The sequence below is a fragment of the Chiroxiphia lanceolata genome, chromosome 8 (genome assembly GCF_009829145.1).
Source record: "Chiroxiphia lanceolata isolate bChiLan1 chromosome 8, bChiLan1.pri, whole genome shotgun sequence".
Lineage (NCBI taxonomy): Eukaryota > Metazoa > Chordata > Aves > Passeriformes > Pipridae > Chiroxiphia > Chiroxiphia lanceolata.
The window spans coordinates 35,598,112-35,619,867 of record NC_045644.1 but is presented as its reverse complement, the minus strand read 5'-3'; the positions used below and the strand labels follow the sequence as shown (position 1 = coordinate 35,619,867).

The following is a 21,756-nucleotide window of genomic DNA, read 5'->3' as shown; positions in this document are numbered from 1 at the left end:
TAGTTCTGCCAGGTTGCATTCCCATTATCTCTTGAACATCTCCCTGTTCTTGGTCAAAGAGTTCAATCACCTTTCAACACACTGCACTTGCCCTTCAGAACAAAGGATGTTTTCCATGTAAAATCCTGCTCCAGCTCCTTTACCCACCCCTGCTTTCTCAATTTTCCTGACTGCTGAGAAAAGCAGGGAGGACCTGACCTTCCTTGAAGCCAGGACTGAGCTCTCAGAATGAATATTCATAGACTGGGTCTGCTCTGCTGACTACTGTGACCCAGAACCCTGGTACTGCCTTTGAGCTAGATTTTAATTAACTACTTCAAAACTTTGTTACTTTGTATTTCTGTTTTCTTTGCCGGACTTTCCCCCATTTGTCAGGACAGCTGCCTGCGCCTCATTCTGGTTGTTGTCTTCCTTCAAAATTAAAATACAGAAATCAGAAATCAAGCCTGTGATAACTCATTGCCATTACAGTCAATTCAGCCCTGGTGTGGTTGTCCTTCTCATCCCTGTGCCTCCACGTCCTACTTGCTCTTTTCTTTGGGCACTCGATTTCAGCCCCTGAAATGTGGTTGAAAACTTCCTTGGAGCAATCCTGGTGTGCACCCTGAGAGCTCCAAGAGGCCAAACAAAGCTAAAAATCAGATGGTTTTGATAATGTGGTTCAGGCTTTCTGTTCCACGTGGTGGTGAACTCCAGTTTCTCTCCTTTGGCTGTGCATTGCTGTCTGCACCAAACCTCCTCACGACCTGGAAATGGGGTCTGCTTTGCTTTCCAGGGCGTGTCTCCTATTTAGAGGAGTGCAGAATAAATCAAACAATGAACTGTCTTCCACTATAGAATCACAGAATCTTGGAATGGTTTGGGTTGGAAGGGACCTTAAAGCTGCATCCTCCACCGTGTATAACCTGCTTCTGAAAGGAAGCCCAAGGGGATTTTTTTCAAATCTCTGTTTTTTTGAAAGAAATAGCAAAGTGGTGACATTGACTCTTAACCCCAAGAAAGGCAAAGTATAGCCATAATGAGCCAAAAAGTACTATTATGCTCTAAGCAAGCCTGCAGCTGCACTTCTTTTTGATTCAACAACTGACAGCCACAATTAGGGCTAAAAGGAGAAGAACTAGAGAATCTGAGGCAAAAATTGCAGAACAAAAACCAACGCCGTGCTACGAAATATAAAACCCATTAGGACAATAAAGCAGCAGGAAGCCAGGGAAACCTCAGGGCTGACAGATAATGGGGGGAAAAAAGGCCAGAGTTTATATTTCTCTTTTACATCTGGATAGTCTGGGATTAGATTTCCTTGCAGTATCTGAAGGGGCCTACGAGGAGTCTGGGGAGGGACCCTGCATCAGGAACTGCAGTCACAGGACAAGGGGGAATGGGTTCAAACTGAAAAAGGGGAAATTTAGGTTGGATATTGGGAAGAAATTCTTGGCTGTGAGGGTGGGGAGGCCCTGGCCCAGGTTGCCCAGAGAAGCTGTGGCTGCCCCTGGATCCCTGGAAGTGTCCCAGGCCAGGCTGGATGGGGCTTGGAGCAACCTGGGCTGGTGGAAGGTGTCCCTGCCCATGGCAGGGGGTGGAACAAGTTCTTTAAGGTCCTTTTCCACACAAACCATTACGGGATTCTATAATTCCATGAAATACCTTGCTAAGGGAAGCCATCAAGGAAATATTAATCTGTTTTTTAATATTGTCAATATTTAGAATTATATGCAGAAATGTCACAATATGTTGGCATTTTTAAATGCTCATTAACGTTCAGTTCAATTCACCAAGTCAGCACAAAGCTGCCAGTCTCCAAAAAGGGAAGTAAGAAAGATTTTCTTGATGTCTCCTTTTCTTTAGAGATCTAGGAGGATCAAACACTTCCGAAATATTTTTAGAAGCCCTAGATTCTATTATTTACATTATTTTTCCCTTTGTGTGTTAAAGATGATGTGTTAGAACAGTTCCTATCTTTCCTCTCTCTACCTGAATTTCCTTTGCAATGGAAACAAAGAAATCCATAAGCTGAAGACTCTGGTTCACTGGAGTGACTGAAACTGCCTTTAGTCAGGTGAAAATCACAAGGAAATGCAAGTATTTAAAAAAATATGTATCTGTCAACACCAAACTGGTGATTTTACTTTCATACAGGATACCTGTGTCCTAGTTCTCAAATCAGTTGCAGACTCTCTTGCTTTGATTCCAGTTTCAAAGAGAAATTTAGTATTTGTTCTTTGAGGAAGGAAAATTCCTTATCATGCCTCTGATGTCTTACTACATAACCAAAAAATCCCCCAACTTTATAGGGGCAAGATTAAATAATATCATCAGCAGTAATTTATTTACCAAAAGAAAAGAGTTTATTAGCAATGGTGGAGCTGGACTGAGCATGAAAGTGGGTAAATAAATAAACTGAAACTTGCCCTCTAAAACTACTGATTGCCTTCATATAATTACCAAGACAAATGTTCTGCAGTGGAGAAATACAGAGGTTCTTTCACATCTGTCACAAACAACACTCTCTGTGGTTCACAGGTGCAAAAATGCATAGATTGAATACATATTAAATTCTCATGCCAGTGAATTGTGCAATCCACAATCACAGTGGCAGTCTTTTGAGTTCTTTATTAAATTGAGGGAGTCAGAAGTTTCCCTCCAAGGACTGTGCTGAAGGCATTTCTTATTGGTTAGTAGAACTACAAGCTCTTTTTTTTTTTCTTAATGCTCATGCACAAAATAAGCTATTTTAACTTGTTTAATTGTTTTAATTCTCATCAGGAACTGTAATGATAGGACAAGGAGTGATGGGTTCAAACTGAAAGAGGGGAAATTTAGGTTACAAATATGCTGGAAATCCTTCCCTGTGAGGGTGGGGAGGCCCTGGCACAGGTTGCCCAGAGAAGCTGTGGCTGCCCCTGGATCCCTGGAAGTGTCCAAGGCCAGGTTGGACAGGGCTTGGAGCAACCTGGGCTAGTGGGAGGTGCCCCTGCCCATGGCAGGGGATGGGACTGGATGAGCTTTAAGGTGCTTCCCACCCAAACCATTCTGGAATTCCATGATTGTATGATTTAAAATCCTCACTCTGCTCAAACAGCTGGCACCAGCTCAGGGTTGGCAGACAGTTTTCTTGCTCCCACCCCCTACCCCTGTTCTGGGCAGAGTTTCTTCAAATGCTGAATAGACTATTTGCAGTGTCACTGTTGCATTAAAAGATCTGACAAAGACTATTCCTTCCTCAACACCTAAGGATGCTCTCATTATCCCATGCCTGTGTTTATACTGGTAATTAAACCACCTAAATCCATCCAACAACCCAAACCCAGTAATAAACCCAGGCTTTGATCTGATGACATTCCACAGGCAGACTAAACCCACAACACTTTAGCTTCTTTCAGGTACTTCTGAATGCTTCAAGAGTCCTCAGATTCCCCCCCAAAGTATATTCACACTTAAACTCTTTTGACTTTGCTGGAGAAGTCTAAGTTGGGATGATCATAAGACCAGGCTAAGAGGTGGCAAAAAGACAGAGAAAGGCAAGCTAGCTCAGCATTTTTATACCTAAGAGCCTCTCCCTTGGCTTATATACCTGTAGTGTCTCTCCTGTTCATACACATTGAGTAGGGACTCTAAACAGTATAACAAAATAATACGGAAGGGGCCACAATCTCCACAATGCTCTGAATTTGGTCCATTTGGTTTTAAAGCTTCTCCTTAAAAACCACTTTTTGCTATTTCTCTGCTTAAGCTTGAGATTCCAACGTTCAGAGGGAAAAAAAAAAAAGTAATTGAAGGAGTATTTTGCATCTCAGCTGCCAAATCACACAGCAAGGGAACTAGAAACATGTCTTTTATCTTAGTCCTTGTCTCTCCCATCCCTATCCCGTGATTTGAGACAGTCCGCAGCCAATGTTGCTGTTTGCATTTGAACACCACTCCTCTCTGGAGGTGTGTTTAGGGAAAGGGATACCTAGGAAAAGCCTCTTGCTGGTCTAAATCTCTGAACATGTTCTCTTCACAGAATCATAGAATGGTCTGGCTTGGAAGGGACCTCAAAGGGACCTCCACACCCCTGCCATGGGCAGGGACACCTTTTCTAGCCCAGGTTGCTCCAAGCTCTGTCCAACCTGGCCTTGGACAATTCCAGGGATGGGGCAGCCACAGTTTCTCTGGTCAAGCTTCCCAGTCTTATCTTATGGCTTATATTTTTCAGGTCATATAAGAAAATTATTATAGGTCTGATTTATACCTTGAAACTCCATGCTTAGATTTCTGAACACTACACCCATTTCTGCCACATCGTACTTCCACCTGTGGATGACCTGGTGTACCTGTGTTCCCCAGGTAATTTTCCTGGTGCAGGAGGCCCTAACACTTCCAAGACAACAGACAGAAACACAGCAGCAGGTGGCTGTATCCCTGCTGAGCCTCCTGCTCCACCTAACAGCCATTCCATGTAAGAACATAAGAGGAACAAGAGAAATCCAGCCCCCCACTGACACACCGAGCACCTGCAGCTCAGCCCAGCCTGGGGTTTCTGCACACTATCACATTTGAGGCTGACCCGAACACTGCACCCAAGAAAAGAGATTGCAGAATGCATTGTCCACGTGAATTATGGATCTGGGAACATCTGTGACATTTTCATCCTAGAGATGTTACTAATGCTGTTTATAATCCGAGATGACTCAAGAGTTTCAGCCCACTGTCCTTCATTCCCTGTCCAGCCCCTTCAGAGCTGCAGCTGGAACAAGGAACAGGAACAAGTGATGGATGCCACGTGAGTCTCCACAACATCCCCAAAATCCAGCAGGATTTGTTTCTGAGCTCCACAGGAGCCAGAACCTCTCACCTTGGTAAGGAGGACAGTGCCACTAAAGAAAGGAACTCTGCTCTTCGTGAGGAATGTGCTGGGATGCAGCAGGTGTCCAACAGCTCCTGGGGCTCTGGAGACACCTTGCCCAGGACAGGCAGGGCATGGACAGGACAAACAGCCTCCTGGGCTCTGCTGAATGTCCCCTCAAAGCACCTGGATCACCTGCTGCTCTGTCTCTGGCAGTCTAGGAGAGGCTGCTCCAATGTCCTGACACAAACCCTGGGAGCACAGGGATTCCTGCTTGATTCCTACAGCATTAAAAATGAAAACCTTTACAAAAAAAAAACCAACCAACCAAACAAAAACAATCCAAAGCTCCAAACTTGTCTCAGCATCACATGGAAGTGGGCAGGAGTGATGCACTGAGCTATTCAAATGCTTGACTTTCTTACCAAAATCTGCCAAATGTTACTTGAGCACTTGGACCTGGACCTGCTGCTGGGGGTACTGAGAGCAGGGAGAGCATCTTCTCCCAGAGGAGAGATCATTTCAAGGTTCCCAAATTGCAGAAAATACTAAATTTCAATTCAGGAATTTCCAAGTTATTAATGACCATAAAAGTTATAAGTGTTGCATGTACAGAGTGGCAATTCCTGTGGCAGTAACAGCCAAGGCTCTGAACTGGGGAGAGACATCAGGGAGCTGCTGCCTTCATCCGAGCCACATGAAGGAGAGACTAAACCAGGGAGCAGGAAAGCTGACTTGTGAGAAAATCAGCCTGGCTGGAATTCTGCTCCCATTTAGATAAAAAAAAAAACCCTCTCTTTGATTCTAGACAAATCAACTCAGCCAATGTTCAGCTCTGAGAAATTTCTCCAAATACTGGAGCCCACAGAGTAGCCTGAGGATTATCTTGGTCTCCATCAAGGTATACAATCCAGGAGCATTTTTAATCAGCAATCACAGAGAACTGACAGAAAAACAGACCTTTAAAACGGTAATGAAAGAGAAAGAGGTAACTCTGATATAATCCCATTATATTTCAGCTGCAGCACTGGGAGTTGTTTCAGTTTTGGCTGTTAAACTACTGAGAATCAAGAGCTCAGGCCAAGGCCCCGGTACCTGCCCTCATCTGCACCCACATTTACCACCTAGTCCAGGTTTCTGCTAAGGGACACCAGTCCTCCTCTTGCCTCCAGGTTCTCTGCCCCCCAGCCTGAATAACCTCAGCTGTGACAAATTGCATCTTTATGTATTAATTACCGCCTTAAGCAGCAGTTACAAACCCAAACAAAATCACGCATCAATGGCCAGTGAGCGAGGCCCTGCTGGAGCTGAGCAGCTCTGCTTTCATCCTAAACAAGGACTCAGGAAGGAACCACAGTTCCAAGAGGCCAGGAATTAAGAGGAACTGTAATTTCCTTGATGTATTTTATTTCAGTGCATAAATACATACATACATATATATATATATGGAACGACGGTGCTTTCTTTCATAAATAATATATGAGTGTATGTCAAGAAACTGATAAATGGAGATGCAGATATTACACACCATCCCAAGGGATCTCTTAGTGCCTGTCAAGTTAGGCAGCAGTGTCCTTTTCTGTCTTGTAGGCACCTGCATGGTCAGTACCCATGTGAGAGTAGAAGAACTTTATGAGCTGAGCAGTCAGTGAAGAGGAACTGCTTTTAATCTACATCTGTTGTATTATTTAAGGAGAACATCAGAATTTATACCCTGTATCACATAAAGGCATGCAGAGAGGGAGTTGTGTAGGAAAGCCATCTGCAGGTATAATTAGTGTTAAGAGCAACATATTTGTGGGAAACGTATCCTGACTGACCCAGTTACCTGGGGAAAATCAGGACAAAATTAGGCCTCTGTTACCTGCAAAAAAGCACTTATGATCCAAAAATCAAACAGACAGCAATTAACAGATACCAGCCACTTTGTCCTGCCCTGGCTTAAAGCTGATGTGTTACTGGCAGACCCCTTCAGGTTCATACTAACATCGATTATCCACCTCTCAACATCCACTCTCATAAAACTTGGCTGCATTTGTGCAGCAGTAAAACCCCCGGACATTTCTCACCAAATGCTGGAATGATCACCGTGGGGGTGAAGGTAGCGCATTCCTCACGGACAGTGGGAAGCCCAGGTGTGCAAATGGGGCCTGGGGCAATGTAAAGCACTCCCAGAATTTGGGAGCTGGTCATCCCTGGCCTTGTCAGTGCACAGGATCAGCCAGAGAAGCAGCTGAGAAGCTGAGAGAACAATTTGCCAGTTGGGAGCTTTCAACAGCAGCTGCTGAGGAGAAGACCTGGTGTGTGGGAAGACACTGAAGAAAGGAGTCATAGAATCACAGAATCCTTGAGGTTGGAAAACACCTCCAAGACCATCAAGTCCCCCCTGTGCTCAGTCCTCACCTTGTCCCCCAGCCCAGAGCACTGAGTGCCATGGCCAGGCCTTCCTTGGACACCTCCAGGGATGGGCACTCCAAACCTCCCTGGGCAGCCCCTGCAAAGGCCTGACCACCCTTTCCAGCAACAAATTCCTCCTGATATCAAAAGAAGGAAAATTCCTTTCCCATTCTCCCAAAGGGTGTCCAACTCATGAGCACAGACCTCTCTCCTGTATCTGCCTGCATCACACATGTACCCATCTCACCTTTTTCCTACTGCTGTTACCTGTAGTTACCTGGGTTAATTCCCTGGGTGTTTTCTTACTCTTTCCTTACACTCATTTCTGTGCCCATAAGCTCCTATAAGGCGGCCAATGTTTCCATTCCTCTTCCTGTTTAAATCTCACAGATCTCATTAATTATAAAATATTTTGCTGTAAGTGACAACTTCCAGTGGTTTATTTGTCCTTCAGGACTTTGACAACAGACAAATTCTTCTGTGATTCCCCAAATCCCCAGTCAACTGGAAAATTAAGATGAATGCAAAGCTGCAGATCTATGGAAATTCATTTCTCATCTCCACCATCCCCAGCTAAGTTTCAAAGCCAGCTGACTAATTCTGGATGCCCCAGGGAGCAGAGCCAGGTTACTTCTGTGGCTTTACTTATGTCACTGCACAACTGCAAGAACTGACATTTCTGTCTTTTGGGGACTATAATTTAGGAAAAGAATCACTTTGTGGAGGAATGGCCCAATGCTGAGATACAATTCAACTAAAGCCCAAACTGCAGAGCCTTTAAAACTATCTATAACTGTATGCTGAAAAGGGAAAATAAATTTATGGGTGTACACGGGAGAGACAAATCATGGAGATAAGTATCATATATAAATCTACAGAGGCTACATAATTACTGCATCAGAGATCCATGATAAATCTTATTCTCCTGGTGAGGATAGAGATACTGATCCATCAGGGGTGTCTGTGGAAGAGTGCTGCAGTGCAGGTCAGACATGCACTTCTGAAGTGACTGTCCTTGCTGTCCCCGCGCCACAGCACACTGGGGTGCACTGCAGAGAGGTCTGGGAGCACAAAACCTGCATTCCTGGAGGATAAAATGATGAAATGCAGGAATGGCATGGCTGTTCCAGCTGCTGAGGGCCAGCCCCTTCAGGGAGCAGGTACAGACAGTCTGCATGAAACCTCTTGGACATGTTGGGTAGAGGTTGGATCCCCAGCAGGAACTGTTCCAACCTACAACACACCTCAGTCCATCCAAAACATCCCACGGTGGGTCCCTGGTTGGTTGTTGGCCCAGGAGCAGCCCCTGGACTCCAGCCAATTTTAATTTTTTAATGTCTTATAAACACCTCGCAGAACCTCCCTTGGAAAAGCACGGGATCGTTTCCCACCCTAAAACACACAGCCCAGACATCCTGCCATTTCCCTAATTGGATAAGCACTGGGATTGCAGGCAGCTCTGCTGAGTGATGCACATGGCAACTGCCAGGGAGTAAAGGGCAAAAGAGCTAAACATGAATTTATATTAATTTCTCAGAGTGATGCCAAGCACCAGGGCTTGAACTGAAGCCTTGCCATAATTTAAAGACAACATTTCTACTTACAGCTGGGTTTCTCCAAGAAACATGGTTCACATAATCCTACCACACCACTGCCTTCTTGTCCTTCCCCAAAAAAATCCTGATAGCGGTATCGAAGCTATTAAGATGCAAATCACTTCAGGAAAGCAGCAGCCAGATAGAGGAGAGTGATTCCCAAACATCCCTATGAGGGGGATGTGCTGCAGTTACAATTCATGTTCTTTAAACACAAGGAAAGGCCATGGAAGAGACAGTTGTTCCAACTCTCTGGGAGAGGGAAATGCCTGGCAAGGGCCCCCAGAGCCCAGTGAGGAGACACAAACCCATAAGGACCTTGCAATTCCCCCACTCTTTTATCCAGAGCAAGACTTTCAAGTTCAGAAGCATTTCTGCAGTTCATCTGCAAGGATGATCTCTCCCTGAAAATGGTTTTTAACAAGAATCTACTAAAAGAGGAAAAATAGCCATACATTTGATGCCCTGATAACTTTGTGCCATAACTCTTATCACCTGTAATAAAGCAGGCAGGCTCTTAGAAAGGAATGTTATATCCTTGCTTTTGTGCTCTTAAAAGCTGGGACTGCCAATCCCTATATTAAAATCTGAATTTCTGCCATTGTAGATATTTTTTTTCCCTTTCCAGAGAGCAGGGAAAACAGTTCTAGGAGCATCTCTGCAGTTATTTTAAAGCCAGAGCCAGCCACTGCTGCAACCTCATTTCCCTCAGTCTAACTCGATCCACGAGACCTGTAGAGGGCAGTGGATAAAAGAAAATAAAGCACCAGCAAGAGCAATAAATGTTAAATAAAAATTTAAAAAATTGGGATCTCATCTAATTACTCCCTTATATTGAAAAACTTCCAGGTAATTCCATGGATTAGTGGATTACTGCAATGGGATTTTTCCAAGCCCAAATCCTAGGCTCTCTGGCAGATTGCACTGACAGGTTTTACAGCAGTGCTCTTCCCTTGGGATTTATTTTTTTTTTTTCAAACAGGGATCACTTCCTTGTAGCTCAGCTAAAATGTGCAGCAGGCCCTTTGACTTCCACAGTGCTCCTGGGCAAACGAGACTTCTCCTTCCTCCATGGAGAGTCCATTAAACCAAAGAAAAGGAACAAAAAAATTCAGCAAAGCTGAGTGTTTACACAATATGTAACAGTAAACCATTAGTGTTCCATTTAATATCGAGTTAGTATCAAACTAGCCAGGACCTAGAGCAGAAAACAACTTATTGGATAATTCCTCTTTGGTTCTCAAGCATGTAGAGGAGGCAGAATCAGAATCACACTGCTGATAACTTCATTAGACATGTGACCCTGGCATATACAATGAACTCGTTACTGATGGAATACGTAAAATCTAGGATAACTTAAATTAGGCACAGCAGATAAAAGCATTACAGTAGATACAGTACACTCTGCCTTATCTTGCACCTAAGAGTGTTAATCAATACAGCACCAGGCCCTGATTACTTCATTTCAGCTGTGCTTTAGTAACTTCTCACAGCTTTGTTGTGCAGCTCTGAAACTGGCTCTGCAATTACCAGGGGCAGAGCTGTCCACACCTCAGTTAATGCCCTGTTTATCTGTGGAATGCCGATTAGATCTGCAAACACATCTAAAACCACCAGGAGCTGAGAAGGCAACAAAAAAACGCTTGCTATGTTGGGTGCTAAAAGGTGATGCCAGGGCTCTGAGGGTGTTAATATTCAAAGACACCACGGCCTGGAGCTGCTGGGGTGGGGAACTGGGAGCTGCTCCAGCCCCCCAGTGAGCCACTGGTTCTTGCTGCAGGAAACCCCCTCCAAAAAAACAGAGAGCAGGAGTCAGCAATGCATTATTGTTCTTTCCAGACTCCTGGGTGACTCACCACTGTTATAAATTGCCACTGCTCCCAAGAAGTCAGACACTGACAATTTACTCTCACCTGCTGCATTTTTTAACCTTGTTTGTGATTTTTTTTTTTTATTTTTTCCTACCCCGTGATGGTCTCATCCCTTTTCCATCAGTGTTCCCTGTTGTATCAATTCCCTCAGATTTAAAAAGAGAGCTAACAGCTGCTTTGGCAATTCCCATTTGTGAAAATACACACTTACATGGACTTCTGAGCCTTCTTCATACTCCACAGAGTTGCTGCAGCGTCACACAGAGAGAGCCTATAGGAATGAAAAATTGGGACAATATTATTCACGCTCAGAACAGAACAAAACTCAACAATTTTTCTATCGTCCATTATATAGATCTCTATATGTCACGAAGGCAGGGACAGCAGCCTGTTGTCCTGGAGGAATCTGTCTCCCTGGAGAAGTTCACTTTGGGTGATGGCACTCTCCCTTTCAGGAGGAGGAAATGCTAAGGCAGAGCAAGAAAGCGAGGAGAAGTTCAAGGTGAATGTCAAAGGCAGATGCAAACAAGAATGAACAGTAAGAATGTGTCACGGGCATGGTGGAATTAGTTGAAGGTTGGACTTGAGGATCTTGGAGGTCCTTTCCAACCTTAATGATTCTGTGATTCTTTGAGATCATGATTCAAACACTGAGCTCCAAAAGGGTGGCAGTGAAGAAGGAACAGATGTGTGGCAAGGCCTTGCAGCAGTAGTTCTGCATGAAAACAGCCTTGGGCTGACTGAGTATAAATATGCCATGGGTTCATCAGTCAGTGAAGGTGCCCAGAGCCACATCCACGGAGGAGGGCACTCTTTATTTTGAGGGGAAAAGCACTACTAGTGGGACTTTCACTCTTTTAAGCTAGAACAGATCACACTGCACTCTTCCCACTGGCTGGATCCTTTTGGCAGAGGTTGTTCCTCTTTCACCACGCAGCCTTTACACTCATCTCTCACTTGCACTCAAACAGATTAAATCAAAGCCCAGCTTTCAAACACCTTGAGAAATTCTTACCTCCCAACCACAAAGAGTCAGAAATGGATGAGAGGTTGGATCTTTCCACTGGGAAGACACACCCCTAGAACCTGCTGGAAGAGGAGGGGGTGATTTAAAGGCACTCCACTGGTGCATCATGTTAATGACCTGCTCACACCCCAAAATCTCCTCAGGTGTGAGCCAGTAACTGCCTGGCCCAGGCAGAGAGGCCTCAGCTGAAACAAACCACCTGCCCAGGCAGAATTAAAGACTCCTCTACAAGCAGATTAAGGATAGCAGCTGAGACAACCCCAGCCTTCCTGTGCCTCCCACTGGAAAATAACCAGGGAATTGAATACAAACTAGGAAAAGCTGGATTCTTTAAAAAGCTGTTTGCTTATGGTTTGCTCATCTGGAAGTAATCCAAAAGCTGTGCTGAAACTTCCTCCAGCACTCATACAACTGAGGTTTTTATTTTAACCAAAGAAATCAATATAAGAAGATACATCTCAAACAGAGACACAACTTTGTGCAAACACACAAATCCAGATGCAGTGATAGCTGTGCATTACCAGTGCAGGCATTTGCTCTGTTAGCAAAGGTAAATGGATGCTGATTTACAATTTCTACCTGTTCATAAAAATAATAACTTTAAATTATGCAAGATCAGGATGATAACTATGATGAACAGAAAGCAAAACCTCAGAGGTATTGGCTCCACTTTATGGCCTTTCACCTCAAATTTCTTGACCATATGGTTATGCAGAACAACTGGCGAAACAAATACCATAGCAATAAAATTTCACAGCAACGGGAAACAATTTGGCTCCTTAGGCCACTGGCAAATGAGGAAGGCTTTTGTGAATGTACTGCTAAGCATACATACAGGGGGGTAAGTCACTCAAAAATACACACATTTAATCCAAAGATTTCTACAAACATTCCAAAATCTATTTTCATTCTCTCATTAGCAACTACACTGAGAAGCTTCTGGCAAGCAGAGCTGTTATGAGCATTAAAAATAGAAATAAAAAACTGGAATATACAAACTGTCTTAATGGGAACAGGGGAGAAGGTTTCAGTCCCCACCATCAGCACTGCCATCTTCAAACTTTAATTGGAGCAAAATGAACTTGAGTCTTCACACTCAGTGATTTACAGGTGAAAGCAAAATCCCTGGATATTTGAATTCAAAATTGCAGGGGTACCTGTGCATCCTGCTGAGCAACCTGGCCATGTCCCCTGCAGGGATAAAGCTTTAGGAACATCTCAAATTATCCTGGTGCTGGATTGTTGGTGTCTGCCCACAAGAATCTGCTCTTCTGGGCAGCATCAGACCCACAATCCTCCTTTCCTCTCTGGGCTCTGTGCTGCTCTGGGTGTGTTTATCGCAGGATGGGTCAGGCTGGAAGGGACCACAGTGGGGATCTGGTCCCACCTCCCTGCTCCAGCAGGGCCAGCCCAGAGCACACGGCACAGGAGTGTGTCCAGACAGCTCTGGAATAGCCCCAGGGAGGACACTCCAGCCCCTCTCTGGTCACTGCCCAGCCAACAAGTTCTTCCTCCTGTCCAGCTGGAACTTCCTGGGCATCAGTTCCTGCCCGTTCCTCCTGTGCCATTGCTGGGCCCCCCCGAGCAGAGCCTGCTCCATCCTCTGCCCCCTCCCTGCAGCCCCTCCAGACATGGCTGAGGGCCCCTCTCAGGCTCTGCTCTGGAGGCTGAACAGCCCCAGCTCCCTCAGCCTTCCCTTGTAAAAGACAGAATCAGGCTCTAGGCCTCTATTTTAAAGATACCAGAGCAAGCACCAGGTCACCACATCCATTTTCTGCTCCAAGACATGATCAGACCTTTCCTTCATTTCTGATGAATGTTTGTTTTAAGTCTTTCGAGAAACTTTAGTGTATCCATCATTTGGGGTGTGCTCCATTGGCCTCAGGCAACTCATCCACTACTTAAACTGTCAATGCACCCAAATATCTACTACAAACATTCCCTACTGTGATTTCCACCCACTGATTTTACACCATCCATCATGGATAAAAAGAACAGAATTACAGAATCATTAAGGTTGGAAAAGACCTTTAAGATCATCAGGTCAACGCAGCACCACCATCATGTTCACCACTAAACCATGTCCTCAAGTGCCACATCCACATTTTTTTTTCAGCTTTAAAGTCAATGTTCTCGTAGTGAAAGACTGTTTTAAAACTTCCCTTTTTTCCTTTTCACACTAAGTATCAATTTATCCTTGCAAGGTGTATTTTCTAGACCTCTGTTCGATTTTCCTGTTCTCTTCTGGTTTTCCACAACTCCCTGAGATGCAGAGCTCAGAGCAGGAACCAGACCCCAACTCCACTGCTACACACATCAGGATTATGTTTGCCTTTATTTTTTCCCTCCATCACAATGGCACTTTTGCTTCATATTCAACTTTTTCCCCCTTCCTTTCCCCTTCCTTTGTCTTCCAACATAATCTTTATCTGTTCCTCCCTTTTTATTTCCTTTAAGGGTTGAATTCTTACTGAACGACATCCTTACTTTTTTTTCCCCTCAGAAGAAAAGCAAGGGAATTTGATCATTGCCTGACTCTGGACTCACCCTGGCTGAATTTACCCTGGTCTCAGACAGAAATGGAATTTCCCATCTCTCTCCAAACTGGCACTGGGACTGGCTCAATGTTTTTAAGAAGCTGCCTGTGCTGTGAAGTGGCTCTTAGGAGCTTTAAGGGTGCTGAGGTGTCTTTAAACCAATTCTCCTCAAGGGGATTTTTTTTTTGAGTGCTCATTCTTAGTCTATTTTTCATCAACTACAAAACAAAGGATAATTAAGAGAAAATATTATCATAAATCAACATTAAAAAAAAAAAAAGAGAACAAACCTGGTACCCAAATGAAAGCATTTCACAATCTAAAAGTACAATAATTTAACCCAGCTGCATTCAGATTTTTGTTCTTATTTTGTTATAAAACGTTGGATTTTTTCCTGAAGCAGAAACCATGGTTCACACAGTTGTTGTTTCCCATGACTCCAAGCATGGAGCTCCTCCTGCCCTTCCCAGGCATGGGAGAGGCAGTTGGCTTTCAGATCTTCCTAAAGAAGCAGGACATTCACCTGAAACAACCTGGAAAAGGGCAAGAGAGCCCAACCCTGCTGTTGCACTTTTCTGAATAAAACAATGCCACTGACCAAAATTTACACCCGTGTGTGAAAAAGGGAGGCAGAAATATAAATTGCACCCACAGTGGAACTATGATTCAAAAGGAAAATAGAATCATTAAGGTTGGAAAAGACCTCCAAGATCATAAATTCCAACCTTGGACCAAATACCACCGTGGCCACTAAACCATATTGTGACGTGTCACATCCACTCGTTTTCTGAACACCTTGATTTAGGTGAAAGTCAGAAAATTTAAATATCCAACTGTGAATTAATTTATTTCAAACCCTATTCTAAGAGAGCTAATCTGCTTTCCTTCTCCATGTCTCCCCCTTTCACCATCCAAATTATCTTGCTTAGGTCCTGTCAGAGGTCCTGCTGAAGCTGGTGACAGGCAAATAAGGGACAATCAGGAAGAAGGCAAAGAGGCAAGAAGGGTTAAGTTAATGAAAGAGCCACCAATTCACATCCCAGAGAGTCTGTTGGGTGAGATCACTCTTATCCCAAAGAGGTTTTATTCTGATCAACTGAGGAGTGATCCTACCTTTCTTCATCTCAATTGTGTAAGAAAATAATTACCCTCACTGCAGATCAGGTATATCTAATCAGACAAAATTAAAACATCACAGCAGAGCCTTCCAATAGGGCTGGCAGAAGCACGGAAAATGTAATTTTCCCATCACTCTTTGTCACCTTCAACAGCAGTGATGTCTTTATCTATTGTATTTTTCCAAGGGGTATCTGTTCATGGTTCGGTTTTGTCTCGTTCACCTTTTAACATTTCAAAAGCTCCCGAGACATCTGAGAGGAAAAAGGAGAGAGGGACATGTTGAATGAGATGTTACAATAAGGACATGTATATTCAATTTGCCTCTGTGTTGGAATGGTGTCTGCTATGTGTTTCTTCAGGAAAAAAAAAAAAAAAAAAGGTGAGAGATTGCAGATTTCCTTCTTGTATAATTTTTTCTCTTTAAAACAAATCCCCAGGACGAATCCTGGTTCCAATCCTAGAGGAAAGCATGCAGTGGAGTTTGAACCAGCTGCTTACACCAGCGAGCAGCTGCTTAAAACAGTAGGTTTGCTTAAATTCTTTCATGTCAGTGTTTCCCACTGAATCACAACTCAGACTGTGAAAATGCCCTTGCAATGATTAGGTGCAGGTGGTTCAGGAGATGCTCTGAAATCATGAATGAAGAGAGCATGGACAACTCTGTGGGTTGCTTTCATGGCTTGAGCAGTTTTTCACCTCTCTGAAGCTGGTAGAGTGGAGTAACCCCGTGGGTTTATATTCTCTGATCCTTAGAAACCCCAAGGTATTTAAATGTAATTTTACATGACCAATACTTGGTATCTGTTGGGTCTGTAACCCCATCTAACATAAAGAGAAGAAATGTCAAGATTTTGAGGAATTTCAATGCAGATGGAAGTTGAATTATTACAGTTTCATTTTCCTTACAAATTTACAAATATGAATATTAACTAATTCCACTTCAGCACATTAGCTCTTTGTCTCTTGGTCAGTCCAGTTTATTCTTAAAAGTTTATCCTTAAAACATTTTCTTCATCACCTTTGGCCATTAGTTGTGTTTATTTATTACTGAGTGACAGAGGAGAAGCTCTTTTCCTCACTGCACAGACACTCTCAGTAGATTTTAGTCTCCTTTGAGAAACCTTGCTTTGATCCTCAGAGTAACTACAAAAAGCAGACTGGGAATCTTCATTAAATAAATTGCCTAACTCTTGGCACATGTTAGGACCCTCAACTCCTCATCTACATGATAGTGAAGTGAAATTTTTAAACTTTCCCACTAGAAATAAGCTAATAGATTAAATACAGCATCACCCATTGGAACATGAATAGCACATTTAATTAAAAATATGCTGAGGAGAAAGAAATTAATTTTGTTTTCCAATTTTCCTTAGAGTAAAATAAAATTATCACAAGCAAATTCCTGAACAAACGTGGCACTTTGTCACACAGTTTAATGGACATGGTGGTCCTCCATCAGAGGTTGGACTGGGTGACCTTGGAGGTCTTTTCCAGTCTCAAAGGTTCTATGACTTGCAGCTCTGGGATTGCTGAACCCTCTGACTCACCTCAAGGCAATGTTGTGTCAGACAGAGTAGTTTCTGTTAGTAAAGTAGCACATTGGTCTGTAGTAAAACAGTAAAACAACTTGGACATAGAAGACAAGGAAGCAGCAGCTTCAGGGGCCTTGATGGAGTTGGCTTAGCAAAAGCACAATTAAGATCTAATTTTCTGTCAGCCCACCAAGGTTTTGTGGGTCTTTGTGCTTATCTTCCTGTAATCTCAGTATAATTGAGCTCTGCTTGTGTTTAAAGGCTGCATGTTGGGCCCCCTCCACGCAGAGCTGGGGAATAAGGAACTCACTCTGTAGCACTGTTCTCTGCACCAAGGAGGCTTCACCAAATAGAACAGAGCAGAAGAGTTAAGGCTGGAAAAGACCTTTAAGAGCATCGAATCCAACCATCAACCAGCACCACCACTGAGTTCACCACTAAACCATGTTCTCAAGTGCCACCTCCACACGTGTTTTGAACACTTCCAGGGATGGAGACTCCACCACTGCCCTGAGCAGCCCCTTCCAGTGCTCAGCAGCCCTTTGCAAACTGCTGCACACTGCAAGGATGAAACTTTCAGCTCTAGTCCAAAAAGCTTAGCATGAGAAGGCAGGTGAGCACTGTCCCCACACACCAGGGGGACGAGGAAGGGAGTCTCTCCATGCTTTAGGGCAATTAATTGCTGCATGTACCAAAAACAACTTAAGGCAGAAAAGAAGTGTTCAGGGCAGCAACCTTTAAAACCAAAGTGATGAAGTGCTTCAGCTTGATTCAAGGCTGGGTTTTCCACAAAAAGTATTGGTAATATTACAGAATCACAGAATAGTTTGGGTTGGAAGGGATCTTAAAGACCATCCCACTCCACCCCCTGCCATGGGCAGGGACACCTCCCACTAGCCCAGGTTGCTCCAAGCCCCGTCCAACCTGGCCTTGGACACTTCCAGAGATCCAGGGGCAGCCACAGCTTCTCTGGGCAACCTGTGCCAGGGCCTCCCCACCCTCACAGCCAACAATTCCTTCCCAATATCCCACCTAACCCTGGCCTCTGGCAGTGGGAAGCCATTCCCCCTTGTCCTGCCACTCCAGGCCCTTGGAAAGAGTCTCTCTCCATCTTTCCTGCAGGCTCCTTCAGGCCCTGGAAGATCACAATTCGGTCACCCCAAAGCTTCTCTCCAGGCTGAACAATCCCAACTCTCCCAGCCCTTCTTTCCAGCAAAGCTGCTCCATCCCTCTGATCGTCTTGGTGCCTTCTCCAGACTTGCTCCAAGATGACCACTAAAAATCCGTTTTCTCATTACTTTTGATGAGACGGCACCGCAACAACTCTACCCCTGCTGTCTGGGGATGGCATGGACGTGGACTCTCATTTGTCCCCCAGTTCCAAAGCCATGCTGCTGAAGACTCTGGAAAGTGAAACAGGGTTGTGAAGGAGGGATTCAGACACTGAAAATCTAGAGACCTTCAAGGAAGTCTTATTTCAAGCTGGAGCTGACTGCAGAGGTCACACGTTTCTCTGGAGGACAGGAACGACACATTCAGTGGATTAGTCAGGAACTGAATTACTGCTCTCCAAGCCTGGCATTTGACTTGGCTGTCAAGTGCATAACATCTAATAAAAGGCAGTGGGCTGTTTCACTCTGCTGACTCGCAGGTCTCAGAGGCTGAAGGAGATGGTGTTGGCTTTGCCAATAATTTTGAAGTAGATGAATATACATGTATTCTGTAAGGCTCTTTTTCTACAAACTTAATAACAACTTCCAGGCTTGAGGTGAGAACAGGGGACAGACTGAATAAATAAAAGCATGGGAATATCCCAGGAGGGCCTCATGTGTGTGTAGCAAATGTACTGTGGGCCACTCTTCTGTCAGGAATGGGAGTTTCAAGACAAGGGCCAGTAAGTAATTGGATCAGTCCTGGTAAAAGTTCCAGGAATTAATTTAGGGTGTGATCTCTTCAATACCTGTCTTACAGAAGGACACGCCAAGTGGCCTTGCCAGGGCCTGGCAGCACTCACTCTGTGGAGGGACAAAGCCCAAAACACCCCCCAAATAACATGAAATTACTCCAAGACAATGCTCTGAAAGTGTTTGAAGAGGGAGCTGAAAAGTCTGTGCCACAGGCCAGGCCATCACAGGTCACTCCTGCAGAGGAACAGGCAGCAAAGCCCCCGAGGGCAATGCTCTCACACACAGCCCCTGGGCAGAGCACGGGGCAGGGTCATCCCCCACAGCACCAAACCTGCTGCTTCACTCAGCCAGCACTGCACTGCCAGGAGAGGAGAAAGGCTCACACTCCCACCTTTCAACATGCACAGTTTTGGGAATATCGTGTTCAAAGTCTCCCGGGATGCAGCAAAACCAGGATGCTCTGTCTCAGCTTCAGCTTGATTTGGAACAGCTTCCAGTACAGAGTGGCCTCTTTGTGCTTAAGAACATGTAACAAGAGAATACCAGGAGTGTGTTCTGTGAGCCCTCTCCATAGAAGGATTAAAAGTTTGCAATCATCATGAAGAATTCAGAAGCAGAAAGTCTTGCACAGTCAGTATGATCTTAAACAGTCATGTTTAATGAAACACTGAATTAGTCACTGGTCCTTGAGTGTCAGAAGCACAGAATAAGCCAGGAAGCCTCTAAATAAACAGCTTTATCTGCCCAGAACAGCAATGATGAGTGTAACAACTTGCCCATATCTCCAAAAAGAAGATCTATGAGTGGGAAGATAGAGAATAGTAAAGTACAAGTTTATTCAGTAGGGCCAGGTTGCCAAAATCCATCTTCCTCATACAGGGAGCAGAGGGGCAGCTCCAATCTCTGCTCTCTGTGAGCAGGGACAGGACCCCAGGGAATGGCTGGAGCTGTGCCAGGGCAGGGTCAGGTTGGATCTTAGGGAAAGGTTCTTCCCCCAGAGGGTGTTTGGGCACTGCCCAGGCTCCCCAGGGCAGTGGGCACAGCCCCAAGGCTGCCAGAGCTCCAGGAGGGTTTGGACTCCCCTCCTCATCTCCAGCTCACACAAGGCTTTGCTGCTGTCCTGTAGGGTTTGTGCTGTGCCCACGTGCAAAGGCTCCTTACAAAGTCCTTTGGATCCTCACCCACCCTGCCCTGAGGTTAAAACTACCACTGCACTGGAGCCATGACAGGTGTGCACCAGTGAGCCTGCCTGTGCCCAGCCAAAATTCCCAAAGATTTGTGGAAGACTAGGAAGAAGCTTTGGCTAAACAAAGAGCTGGTTGTTGCTGTGGCCAGAGCAAACCACTGACCTTCCTGGTGACCAGAAACGCCGATGGAAGTTATAGGGTCTTCAAAGGAAGGAAAAAAACCTCCAAACCTTAATTTTTCTCAGTTCTCTGCATCAGAGGCTTGCACATCTCGATTAGAATTCAAGATGACTCATATTCCACAGCCTGCTTCTAATCCCTAAAATACTATCACCACAGATAGTTGCTTGCAAAGATGCTTTAAGGCATAGTGGGCAAAATCCCTGATAGGCATTTTTTTCCTCTTTAATCAATTAAATTTTAACTCTCTCCCTTTCCAGATCTCCACACCAACACGTAATAGCAGTCCCCATTTAAACTATGCATTGATGGTGGGTTTCCATGATCTACTGTGCATTATATTATACTAAACTGAGAAAAAGTGGACTCTTATCACAACTATTGGAACTGTTTTTCCTTCCATGTCGATTTACATCCAAATAACCAACTTATCAACCTTGCAAATGTCAACCTGCACTGAGGCAGGGAGCTGTGAAGCTCTTAGGCAGACACTCTCCTTGGGACTGAAAGGTCAGTGTGCATGTTATTTATTCTTACCATGGAAATATTTTACTCTTAAGTCAGGGAGGACTTTTACACTATCCACAGAAATAATAATGGCAGATTTTAACCAGGAAAAGTCTGGCCTCAGTTTGGATCAAATAAAAACTTCTAAAAGGATTAATTTTCTTAACCCACAGACAGAAATATATACAGGGAATAAAGTCAGGAGTGTAAGAGCATCGTAGTCCAAGGAGGGTCCATTTCTTCAGGCAGAGAGCCCAGATTTGGCTGCCACTCCTCTTGGGGAAGCCAGAATTGCAAAATCCCCGCTGACTTCCTTGCAGGAATTCCTCTTACTGGCACCAGTTTCAAATTCCCTTAAAAACAACCTCTCCTGGTTTTGGCTGGGATAGAGTTAAGCGACAGGTACTTTCCTTAATATTTTTCTGTCTCAATTCTCTCCTTGCAAACCCCAATAACGATTTATTTTACAATTAAGTGGCATTATGGCAAAGGCAACCATAAAACGGACACTGGGTTTACCCATCTGTAAAACTACACAGCACAAGCAGGAGGAAAGATCTGGGTTATCAGAGGAGCTTTATATTAGCTCAGATACTGAAAAGAACCTGAACAACACTGATGGAGGGCTAATGACAGCAGGGGGCTTCCAGTTTGACTATTCAAATCAGACCTGCTGTTGCTTGACTGAGAGAATCTGTAAACTGGATTAGCTCCAAATGATGATCCCATTTATGTGCAAAAGCATGTGCTTGGAGCATAACTATTGGTGTAGGTAAAGGAGGGTGAAATGCATAAATAAGATATGTAGCCTATTAGCAAACACATAATATCATGTGTAAGAATATCAACTGTTTAAGAAGAGATGTCTAATAAACTGTAATTGCTGGTGCTGCTGGCTGGCTCCCACTGTGATGCTGTTTGATTAACAGTGTAACCAACAATTTGTTCCTTATGGCATTGTTTTAGTACAGAGAATGTAGATCACTGTGAAAATAAGGTAAATCTGTGTTTGGAGAAATAAGCCTCCAGGGTTAGTTGGAGAGACAGATGCAGTAAGAAAACAGCACTGCAC

General features: G+C 44.3%; 1 protein-coding gene across 19 annotated transcripts in view; it reads right to left on the bottom strand.

Annotated features, from left to right (window-relative positions):
• The window catches only part of PCDH15 (protocadherin related 15), a 696,943-nt gene that overhangs the window by 379,671 nt on the left and 295,516 nt on the right, over positions 1-21,756 (bottom strand). For all 19 annotated transcript variants that reach the window (XR_004358261.1, XM_032694780.1, XM_032694781.1 and 16 more), the window contains one exon: positions 10,900-10,959. The gene's annotated coding sequence lies outside the window, so the exon portion shown is untranslated. The remainder of the gene's footprint in view (positions 1-10,899; positions 10,960-21,756) is intronic.